Source organism: Lactuca virosa, chromosome 8, assembly GCF_052849685.1.
Source record: "Lactuca virosa cultivar CGN04683 chromosome 8, Lactuca_virosa_CGN04683_v6, whole genome shotgun sequence".
Classification (NCBI taxonomy): domain Eukaryota; kingdom Viridiplantae; phylum Streptophyta; class Magnoliopsida; order Asterales; family Asteraceae; genus Lactuca; species Lactuca virosa.
In genome coordinates, this window is record NC_136433.1 from 215,846,546 (window position 1) to 215,859,166 (window position 12,621).

Below are 12,621 nucleotides of genomic sequence, written 5' to 3' on the forward strand. Positions count from 1 at the left end.
AATAACTTGGAAGCAATGATGGGACCCTTGATGGCAAGAAATTAAGAATGAACAAGTTCTGTCCATAAGAGTTTGAATTTGTCACAAACATTATCTTACGATTATGGTTATGGCAATTCACATGGATAGGAACACATACACTATAAAAATCTAAGTGTCATAAGGTTTCTCTCCTTCATGAAAATGATTGTGAGGAAACTCTTTCACTAAGAGAGATTTTAAGAAGATAGCGATTATGTAAATTGCATTCTCAAATTCGATTATGATTACGACATCCCTCTTCGTAGTTCGAATTGTGAGATTTGACAATTGGTCTGAACATTTGGGACTTAGTAATATAAGTTCTGAATTAGTTTAGACACACATGTGAGCTGTCTGAGGAAATGTGTATGAGTTTGAGAAGCTTATATAAAGGCTTATCGAAGCACATCGTATTGGAAATATGAACTGTGGAAGTCAATAAGTATTGTCTTCTAGAAGTCCAACTGTTTTCTGAATACGTGTCAAAGCTAGTAGGAGCATAAATGTTATGCTGGAATGGATAAAATCATCATGTTAGTGGGAGCATGATTATTATTTTAAGTATTGCAAGTTGGCAATATTAATTATAGAAAAACAAAAGTTTCACTTTGCAAAGTTGCAGGGGTTGAAAATATGTTTTTGCTATAATTAAGGGAGAGAATGTTATACTTTGTTTCCAATCTAAAAGCTTAGATCAAGAAATTTTAATTGAATTTACTCAAGGGTATATTTATTATTTGCATTCTCAAAGTTCGATTATGATTACGACATCCTTTTTCATAGTTCGAATTTTGAGAACACGGCAACTAGAAATATTATGGCAATATTATAGCGAGAAACTGGTAAAGTATCACGTCTTTCATTATGAATCGTATCCCATACGCTTCGGGTATAGGATCGATTGCATATGCTGTAATATTCGACCGTTCTAAAAATTTTCCAGATGCCTAGGGCATTTAGAGGGAAAAAAGGAATAGAACCGGATTTGACTAAAATAATTAAACAACTGTCAATGACAATCTAAGGTTCACCAAGGACCATGTCGCTTGTGGACAGTTGGAAGTATAGTCATGGATGGACCATATTAGCATTATTATGAATAGATAAGATTCTATTTAGAATGAGTTGTCATATGGAAAATATGGAAATGTTTCCAAATTGGGCGTTGGATATCGAGAATCAATGTCTAGATTTGAAAATTTTATGCAAGAAGAATGTTCAAAGGAATGTACTTTGAATGTGAGACTTCAAAACTATGGAATTGTCTTGTAAACAATCTCCAATAGAGCACTTTGTGATTTCATTGGCAAACTCTTGGTGACTTCGGCGCTATGATATTACGAAAGGACTGTTGCATAAAATGTTAGAATTTAACTTATTCTAGTAGTGGCGAGAATTTTGTATTCTTACACTAATGGATTAGGAATTGTGAAATGAGTGTGATTGAAAATGTCATTCAATTATACTATTTCACAAAGTAAGGACCATAGGTAAACATAGTGTTCATGCTAAGAGCATGAGACAATTGTTTGTTATAATTCAAGTAAGAAGTTGATTACCCGAAACAACAAATATGGTGATTAAATATAATGTTTTATTTATACTCAAAGGTTTGAGGCCATATAGTATTAGTATTATTTTTATGTTTCACTTTGCATGTTTTGACTTCCCGAATAATAAGATTATTCAAACCCTCCACAGTCGCTCATTCTTTGGAAGTAGGTATGAAAGAAGACTGTCGTGAATCTGACTGTAGATTGTCTAAAGTGTTTTAGACATAACAAAAGTTTGCTGCAGGGTTAATGAGTGCTGCTATAAGATTAGAGTATTGGATTAAACCTACACTCACTTGGATCGCTTCATGGATTTTATCACGAGTGATTGGTGAGACGGTAATATCTTATATTCTTGAAACCGAGATATGTAAGTTGTATCTTGTGATTCAGTTACACATTGATAATATGTAAACACACCAGTAACTTGGTGTTATAAAACATATTGTTGTTTGTGATTCGGTGAGTGAGTACAAGCGAGCATTAAGTCAAAGTTTATCCGTTCCTTTTACCCAAAGTGGGATAAAAACGATATCTGTGGGCCCCTCGATGATTTAGTGATGACATCCTAAGCGCTTGGCCAAGCCGGGACTAAGTTGATGTGTTCAATTGTAGTCTGTTGTCAGTCGTCATAAATCGGAAATTGGGAGACAACACATAGACTGAGAGAATGATTTCAATCCATGTCTCACGTCTATACGATATCTAGAATGGAGGAATATATGATCCCTTATCTAAAGGACAGGTTGCTGATAAGATCAGAGTTCGACAATATCTTTGAGAGCTACGATTGCTAATCGGATTGTACTTACATTATAATTACTAGACTTATCCAAGTGGGAGACTGTTGGATTAGTGTGTAAGCCTGTAACTATATTTGGTATGTACTTGACCCGGTTGTGCATGGTCCTTTTGGGTTGCCTTCACCAGAGCAACATGATAGGATGATTTATGGAGAAAGAGGATTAATTATGATTTATTAATATATTATATGAATAATATATTAAAGGAGAAATCATATTGTTTAATTAATATTAGTCAAGAATTAATTGAGAATTAGTTTTGTGACTAAAAGACATTAATTAAATTTAGGGGATTGGAATTGTAATTATAAGATAGTTGCAATAGGGCTATGGATCATCTTGGAACATAGGTTGGACGAATTCTATGGGAAGCCCATAAGGAATTCGTCCAAGGGGTGTTCTAAAGGGAGTCCATGGGCTGCTTAGGGCCTAAGCAGTCAAATTAGGGTTTCCTAGCTGATAACCCTAATGGCCTCACTATATAAAGACGCCTATAGCCCCAAAAACGTGTGGAACTCTTTTTAGAAGAACCCTAGGATGGTTTTTAGTGCTCCTCCTCCTTCTCATAAATCATTCTCTTACTTGTGGTGTTTGTAAGCCATTAGAGGAGTGACACTTGTGACTCTAAGCTCCAAAGACAAGAAGATTCAAGCCATTGAAGAAGAGGTAATCATCTAGATCTGTATTCTTATGTCTATTTCGAAATATATCACTAGATCTAGGGTTTTGTAAGTCTTGGATGAATTGCATGTACAATAGAGAAACCTAGATCCAAGCTTTAGGGTTTGCATGAGCACATAGGATGTTCTTTTGGCTTAAACCCATCAAAAACAACAATTTATATTTTTCTGTATTTTGAATTTGGAAGTGGCCTAATTTCCAAATTGCATCTCTTAGATTATCCCAAATCAGATTTTATGATACCCCATTCATAAGGGTCAAAATCACAGATTTTGGAAAGTGATTGCAATTACGATCCCATAAATTATCCAAGTTAATTGATATTCTCTGACCCGAAATCTAACAGTGATTGTACACAATAGGGCTATTACTACTAAGGGATAATGGGAAATCTTTTCGGGAATGGGATATTTGTAGTAGATGGAGATATATCGTGTCACCAGCGAAAGCTAGCAAGTCATGAATTCTCAACTAAAGTTCTCTGAGATTTCAGTACTGGAGTTTTAATGTCTAACATTGCTAAATTAGTGAAGAAGGTTTTAGAAGCAGTTGTGAATAACCAACTTATTGCTTTACATGATATGTTGATGAAATCAACTTTAGATTCGATATTCAAGGTTGGATTCAGATTTGATCTCGATACTTTATCAGGATTAGATGAGGTGAGTAGTCAGTTCATGGCCGCGTATGGCGATTCAAATTGCATCATCTTCTGCTATATGTCGATATGCTATGGAAGATAAAATAGTATTTTAATATCGGGTGTGAAGCCGTTGTCAAGAAAAACATCAGTGTGATCGATAACTTCGTGATTGAGTTTATTGAACACAGACGGAAGCAGATGAAAAACGGGAAACTCGATGTGCGTACCCATGTTTTATGTTACACAAATCTTTGATTTGTTTCCTCGTTTCCTTTTTTTGAAAACAGGGAGATAAAGACGATGATATATTATCTAGATTTTTAATCGAAAGCGAGCAGAATCCTAGAAAACTGAGTGATGAGTACTTGAGAGACATATCGCTAGGTTTCATCATCGCAGGGAAGGACACATCTACAAGCACACTTACCTGGTTCTTTTACATGCTCTGTAAACATTCTCGAATTCAGGAAATGTTGCCCTTGAAGCGAAAGAAGCCACTGGATCATCCGACTATACAAACTCCATCCATGAATTCTCCCTAAAATTAACCGAATCCGCCCTTGACAAAATGCACTATCTTCAGGCAGCTTTAACCGAGACTCTTCAAGTTCACTGCATTTCAAGTAAGTCCCTCGTTGACAAACTTGCTGAAAAGTTAGCTTTTAGCTTGTAAAATAGTTTATCAATAAGTTAGTTTATAAACTACAATAAGCTATTTTTATGGTTTTACAAAAAAACTAGCTTATAAACTAACTTATAAGTTAGTTTATTTTTGCCAAATAGACCTGCTAAAAGAAATTGACTTGATATACAATTATATGATTCATTAATTTGTTTAGCGTGGGCCAAAGATATGCTTAGGGAAGGAATTTGCATATAGACAGAAGAAAATAATGGCAGCTTTTCTTGTGTTCTTTTTCAAGTTTCGATTGATGGATGAGAGTAGGGACGCTACATATAGAACCATGTTTACCTTCATATGGACAAAGGACTCCATTTGTATGCACTTCCTCGTTCAAAAATCAAGTACTAAAAGCGTTGATTAGGTATTAATACATTTGTAATATAGTATTTTTCGTGATGTAATTGTAAGATACATGTATCAAAGTATCAACAAGTATCAAGTGCATGGGTATCTTCGACCATGTTAATGGTTTGGGAAAAAGGGTCTTTTTCCAAAGTTTGGATTTGGGGATATTTTTTTTTATCTATGCTACATGCTACAAAGAGCTATATGCAAACTAACATTTTAACCCTTCAACAAACATATTAACAAACATATTACTGAACATTTATCAAGAACAACCCATCATTTCTAAATATTATCTTCGTGGATTTTTCTTTTGCAAAATTCTTTTCAATATATAAAGTTAAATTATCTTTTTGCAAAATGATAACATCATTTCGAGAAAAAACCAATCTCACAAAAAAGAGTTAAATAGTTGTCATTTTATGATTTTAAATTAACACGTGTTTTTAGATAAAACCCCATGCATTTTAGCTATTTTCAATGTTTTAAAAACCATATTTTTAGTTGATATGGTTTATGGTTCAACTCGTTTGACCTCAGATCAATCTAGTGTCTAGAACTTTCATGTTATATATATATATATATATATATATATATATATATATATATATATATATATATATATATATATATATATATATATATATATATATAAACTTACTAAAGATCAATTATAAAGAAGTTCTTTGTAAATTTAAGGGTTTAAAAAGTTGATCAATATGGACATTAGAAATCAAGTGAAATGTTATATTATTCAAATAGTCTCGTATTTATTTTCTGGATTTACAAAAAATAGATATGTAACTGGTTATTAAACAAAAGAAGTACATGATGATAATAGAAGTCTAAATAGATGCTAAAAGACATCAAAGTCATGTTATGCAAAATGCATCATTTCTATGTGTTTTTATTCAATTTAACCGGTTTAACCGGGTTTGAACAGTTAAATTTAAACATTTCAACCAAGTGCTTGTAAAACTCAGCTGATTCGTTGTAGTCCAGAAAGAGGTATAAAACCAGTGTTGCTAGTTGAATCGCTCATTTCTCTGGTTCCCCATCCAACCAAATTGGTTGGTTCGAACCTAATTTTTAGAATATTGGATATTTTAATGATTGTCCAGATTTTAAATCATAATATTTAGATAATTAGTTTCATAATACAAAATCAAAATCTTTACTTGTAATAAAAGAGTATTAAAAATTGTCACGTGTCATTTTCTCCATGCTTCCAGATTTCTTTTTCCCGCTCATTTTTCACCAATTCAAATTACCAATCTACCTTTTTCTTTATTGTTTTGCAAATCATCCATCATTAACATTTAAATCCCGTTAAATCAGCAAACGGTTCCTATTAATCTGCAAAATCCAAATTTTTAATGAGAACCAATTTCATGGCAATCCATTCAAAATTAAAGTTGCAATTCCAACTCCAGCTCTCTCTGTCTCTCAACTGATCGATTTCAATACCCAGGTAAGAATAATCGTTCGAAACCCAGATCAGAAGCATCGGCGACGCCATGGAAGGTACCGAAGGCACCATTCACCACTATCACCACTATTGGAGAGCCTCACATGATCTCTCTTCCTCTCTCGATTTAAAGAACTAAGTGAAAATTCTGGGTTCTGTTTGTTTTTCTTCATTTATGAAGAGAGGTCCAATTTAGGTTTTTAATGCTTTTCTCATTTTTTTCCAAGAACATTTGCTTCTGGTTTATTTCGAGCATTACATTGAACCAAGAATTTCATAGATGTCGAGCTTCTTCATGATAACTTCCATAGCTATTGTTGCCCAAAAATTATGAGTGTCTTGCTCATTTTCAAATCATGTTTCAACACTTGCCCAATGTGGGTGTTCTTGCTTTAAACAATTTCACTTTATCACTCCTGTAGGCATACACGATTAAATTGTTTTAGATTAAGATATGAACTAATTATTGTTTATTGTTATATAATTTTTTTCAATTTTGTATTCTTATATGCAGGATCTAACCTGTATGAAGGATGGAATATGTGGGCTTGAACATGAAATTGTGCAAATACCACGTCCATGGCAACCCAAGTTTTATCGGTTGATTAACCCCATAATATATCTCCACTCCTGCAGTGTAGAATTAGGTTATTGAACATAAAATTTGGATTTCTTTTTTCGGGTTTTTTGTTTCCATGAACACCCTGTGCCCTGTTTGACAAAATGACTCAATGACTAACATATTTTCTATATTTTTGTTGTTGATGGTCTATCTTTCAACGATTCATTCTTTTTTCTAAGAGTTCATGTTTGTGTTTTCTAAAAAGATTGATTTATTTTACTCTGTTGCAAGGACTTGTGTGACTGTAAGTGCACACACACACACACACACACACACATATATATATATATATATATATATATATATATATATATATATATAATGATGGTGATAGGGTCTGGTGTGTTATCACTTGCATATGCTATTACTTAATTAGGTTAGATAGCAGGTACGTCGGTTCTCATGATTCTCTCTTGCATCACTTAATGCGCCTCCACCCTCCTAGCTGATGCTTACCGTGTATCGAACCAATGTTCAGGAAGCATAACTATGCCTACGTGGATGTGGTTCAAGCCAATTAAGGTACCAAACACGTATTTTATCATTTTATATTATCAAGTATTTGTAAAAAAACTTATGTTTAATGACAAGGGTAAGATTATCATTTTGGCAGCGAAAAGACGGTGCAATTATTGCAAATACTTTAATATGTGAAGCTTGTGGGGTTACCGTGGGTTAAACAATCACATCTTCTACAAGCATAGAGTAAGTAACCGAATGGATATATTAACACGAGATGGAGAACATTTCAAGTGACCGGAGACAGCCTACTCAATTATTGTCATTAAAACTCAGGTTCTCATTTTTTTCAGTTATAATTTTTTTGTTTAAACACTTGTATAATTAAAATTTACATATAGATAAGTATGACAGTTTAACTTATCGATCATGAAACACCCATAAAAATCATGCCAAATTTGAACTTTTTAAAACACTTAAAATCATTCAGATATTACAATTTGTTTTCAAAATAGTTTAAACATCAGAGTTCCCAAAAATCCAAATCATAAAATGTGAGGAAGTGTACGGTCACGCCTTCCCCTTCTGCGGTCATCCGTTGTACCTGAAACAATAATCGATAAATGTAAGCTCGAATGCTTAGTGAGTTACCCCCAATATACCTATACACACAACAATACACATATAATATCAAACAACATACTATGGGTCCAATCAACCATCGGGTTGGAATACCCCAGGCCCTCAACCATCGGGTTGGAATGCCAATATACTATGGGTCCAATCATCTTCGGGATGGAATAACCTAGGCCCACAACCATCGGGTTGGAATGCCCACATACTAAGAGTCCAATCATCTATCGGGATGGAACACTCTCGGCCCACAACCATCGGGTTGGAATGCCCAAATACTACGATTCTAATCATCCATCGGGATGGAATACTCTCGTCCCACAACCATCGGGTTGGAATTCCCACCTACTACGAGTCCAATCATCCATCGGGATGGAATACTCTCGGCCCTCAACCATCGGGTTGGAATGCCCACAACCAATCAAACATGTGCACCTATATCAGAAAATCGTATAATGGTCTATAAAGACAACATACTAGGGTCCACTCATCCTCGGGATGGAATACCCTCAACTACCATAACAAGCATGTGCACATATAACAGGTAATCACCTAACAATATACAGGCAGTCAAACCAACTACAGGTATCTAAGCATAACCACATCCTATCTACCAGGAAACCGATCTAACATATCATACAAGCATACAATACCATCCTATCAACCAGGATGCCGAGCTAACATATCACAACGGTAACAATTCGAAATAACAAATCAAAGGGCCGACCTTGGTGCCTTAGACCCTTGAGTATAGTGAGGATAACTCACCTTGCAATGCCGAACTGAACCACGAAATCGAGCTCCCGAAATACTGCCCCAAACTCCAACACCTATAACCACCAGTGATCCATTTCCATAACTACCCAAATTACCAAAATGCCCTCAGAAGTCAAACTGGTCAATCCTTGGTCAAAGTCAAAGTCAACGGTCAAGGTCAACTGTCCATGTTGACCTGACTCGTCGAGTACAATATACTGGCTCGTCGAGTTCCTCCAGAACTCACAAAGTCATAAAACCCTAGTATACTCGCCAAGTTTCCAGGCAACTCGTCGAGTTCAAGCGTGTCCAAAAGTCGGGGAAACCCCTTCTGACTCGTCGAGTCGTCTTACAGACTCACCGAGTCCATGCATAAACCATTCTTAGGCAATCTTCATCCGACTCGTTGAGTCGACCATGCAATTCGTCGAGTCCCATTCAGTCCATCACTCATTCAAACGATTTTAAACTGCTCCAAAGCTCCAAACAGTAGATCTATGCTCCTAGGGTGCTGCTATCACGTAAAGTTGCTAACTTTACGTGCATGCAAGGTTCTATGAAGCTAAAACACTCATAAATAGAATTAGGAGAAGGTTTTGGGACATGAAGGAGGGCTAAAGCTTCATAAAGCTTGAGGCTTTATGTCCTTAGGGCCTTGGGAAGTCAAGATCTGAAACTATGCCCTTATGAAAAGCTCAAGCCCGGATGTGACCCCATCATGCCCTAGAAATGACCATTTCTTTTACCAAAAAGGTAGATCTATGAAATGAAATGTAAACGTGGTAGCTTTATACCTCAATCTTGCTGTCACAACACTGGGAAGGCTGGATCTACAAGCTATTCCTTGTTCCAAGCTCTTAACTCCTCAAGAAATGCTCCAATACACTCTCTTTTGGTCTCACACACTCAAGAATAGAGGCTAGTTAGCTACTAGGGTTTTCTTTGGACGTGAAAGTAACAAGGGAGGCTGAGGAGGAAAGTTGAGGACCTTTAAATAGGGTGCAAACCCTAAAAATTAGGGTTTTCACTTTCCAGCACCTACTCGTCGAGTAGGGTCTAAAACCCACGCGGATGATTTGGTCGCTACTCGACGAGTTGGCCTATCAACTCGTCGAGTCGCCTTTAAAACTTGACTTTTGAAGCTTTAAACTGATATTGGGAAATCGGGATGTTACAACTCTCCTCCACTTAAACTAGGCTTCGTCCTCGAAGCCTGCTGCAGTGCACAAATTCGGATAATGCCCTCACATTGCAGCCTCCGGCTTCCCAGTCAACTCAAATCCCTCCAGGCGCTGCTACTGTATCTTTGCCAAGGTAACTCTTCTTTGTACATGACTCTTACTTTTCCTTTCCAAGACGACCACCTGCCTCTCAACTTAATTTCGGCATGCATCAACCTGAGTATCGCCCAGTGATTCCACAACATTCCCGTTCTGCACACACCTTCGCAACTTGCGAACGATGGAAATCGCCATAATACGGCTAGGCTCCTCCAGAAAGGCCTAATCTATCTGCCACTTTTCCAATCTTGGCAATAATCCTGACGACTCGAAGAATCGGGGACTCATTATCCCCCTTCCTTCCTGAAAGGAATCCTCTTATGCTGACAGGATATTGCATCCTTCAGCTCCCGAAACAACTCACATGAACAACCAGCTAACAAGTACGAACACTCATACTTGGCCCAATCAGCCTCGGGCTGGAATACCAGGCATGCCTACGACGGGTCCGGTCATCCCTAGGATGTAATACCCTCGTATCGCACACATTTTTGGCCCAATCAACCCTCGGGTTGGAATACCAAATATGTCAGGTCCAGTCAATCATAGGGTCCGGTCATCCTCAGGATGGAATACCCTAGATTGGAATACCCCTATGAACACAACTCTGGTCTACTCATAACTTGAGATCCAACGATCTATCCTTGTGTCTCATCCTCAATCCTCTGATTCGTCACTACCGAGTACAACTACCTTGAATCTCAACAATACATCCATTCCGAACGCACTCCTACAAGAGACATAACCATCACAATCTCTATGCCCACAGCCTATGACTGGAATACCCTTACATGGTCCTCAGCATAGGTCTGGATTGCTTCTGAGCCCACAGCATGAGTCTGGTATGCCCTCCCCGGCCCTCAGCTCATGACTGGAATGCTCCCGATAACCTATAAACACTGTTGTCGTCACATCACTTGCCCAACACTCCATCTTAGGGATACTCACCTCCTCCATTGCTTAAGAAGGCCCAATCAATGTCCTTCACAACACCGACAGGTTTCACAGTACTAAAACCTCTCCCTACACTATCCACTTATAAAACAAGTTGTTACTCCCGAGTTTCCAAGCTCTCCTTCATAACCACCGACAGTTCCTAAGAGCTTTATATAGGTGCTAGCTAGTAATCACAAATAACATGCGGTTCCATAGGTTATTATCACAAAGCAGCGTGCTCAATACAAAAAACATAGATCTAACAAAATACATACATAGTCTTCAGCATGACTGGACCGCCTCTCCGGGCCTTCAGCATGTCTGGACCGTTCTCCGAGCCTTCGGCCTGACTGGTACGCCCCGCGGGCCATTGCTCTAAGTCTGTTGTGCATAAATCTGGACCCATCCTGGTGCCCTTTCCCATATAGCCAGTTCTCCCCCACTTAGAGTATTAACCACTACCCATTGGCGGCGAAGCTAATACGCGACTTAACCGTCTCAACCGAGTGTTACCATTATTAACTTTAGAGGGGTTAACCCACGCAAGACAATCCTCCCAATACGAAGTAATCGAACTTTAAGAGAATCTGGATTCCCGCTGATGACCTTTGAATTTCTGAGTTACAACTACTCGTCCTAGACTGGCGATTCTCTATCCTAACTCCTTATCCTCGAATGTACCTCTGGATCCTGAACATCTACACTCCCTTGACAATAAATTCCACCTAACATCTCCTATGTCCTAATAACGTATTAAGAAAGAAACGAAAACTCATAATACAATCATAAATAAATAGATAGGAGGAAAGACATACTGGTCACCACATCAGGTACTGTCCTGGCCTCCCCGACTGTAAGCTAGCAGGCGCGCCTGACCCCCGCTAGTAATCCTCAGTGTAACTGGTGCTGAAGCCTGTGCCGGCCTGGCAGCTAGTAGGGGACACTGGGCCTTTATATGGCCCACCTGCTCAGAATGGTAACAAAGCCTGACACCAGCCCCTGGAGTCTGCTGCCTACAATCCCTTGCGATGTGACCATCCTTTCCACACTTGTGGCATCCTGAAGAAGATCGGCAAACCCCATCATGCACCTTGCTGCACTTCCCACAAGTACGGCCCCTCTGACTCTCCTGTCTGTAATCAGCGGCCCTAAACCGTTTCGGCGCAGGCTGTGACTGCACCGGGGCCCGTCTCTGCTCTCTCAGCTGAAGCTCAATCTCCAGCTCAGGCCGCCTGGCGGCCTCCTGTAAATCCAGTAAGGTATCACATCTCTGCGTGGACACAAACTTTCTGATGTCCGTCTTGAGCATACTCAGATAACGAGTCATCTGAGCCTCCTCGGATGCAAACTCCGGGCAAAACATCGCCCTCTCAGTAAACATGCGGGTGATCTCCGTCACCGACTCCGAATCCTGTCGCAAATCCAAAAACTCTTGCGCCAGTCTCTCCCGCTCAACCCGTGGGCCATAGCGCGTACGGAACATATCCCGTAATCGATCCTAAGTAACCGCAGCTCGCTGCTCATCCAAATATGATCCAGTCATCAATCTCCACCAGTCCTTTGCTCCGGCCCTCAGCAGGTTCAAAGCACACCTGACCTTCTGGTCAGCAGGGCATGAACATGTGAAGAAACACCCCTCCATGTCAGACAACCACCTCATGGCTTTGATGGGGTCCTGAGTCCCATCAAAAGTAGGGGGCTTCGTGTTGTCTAAGTCCCGGTACTGAAAAACCCGT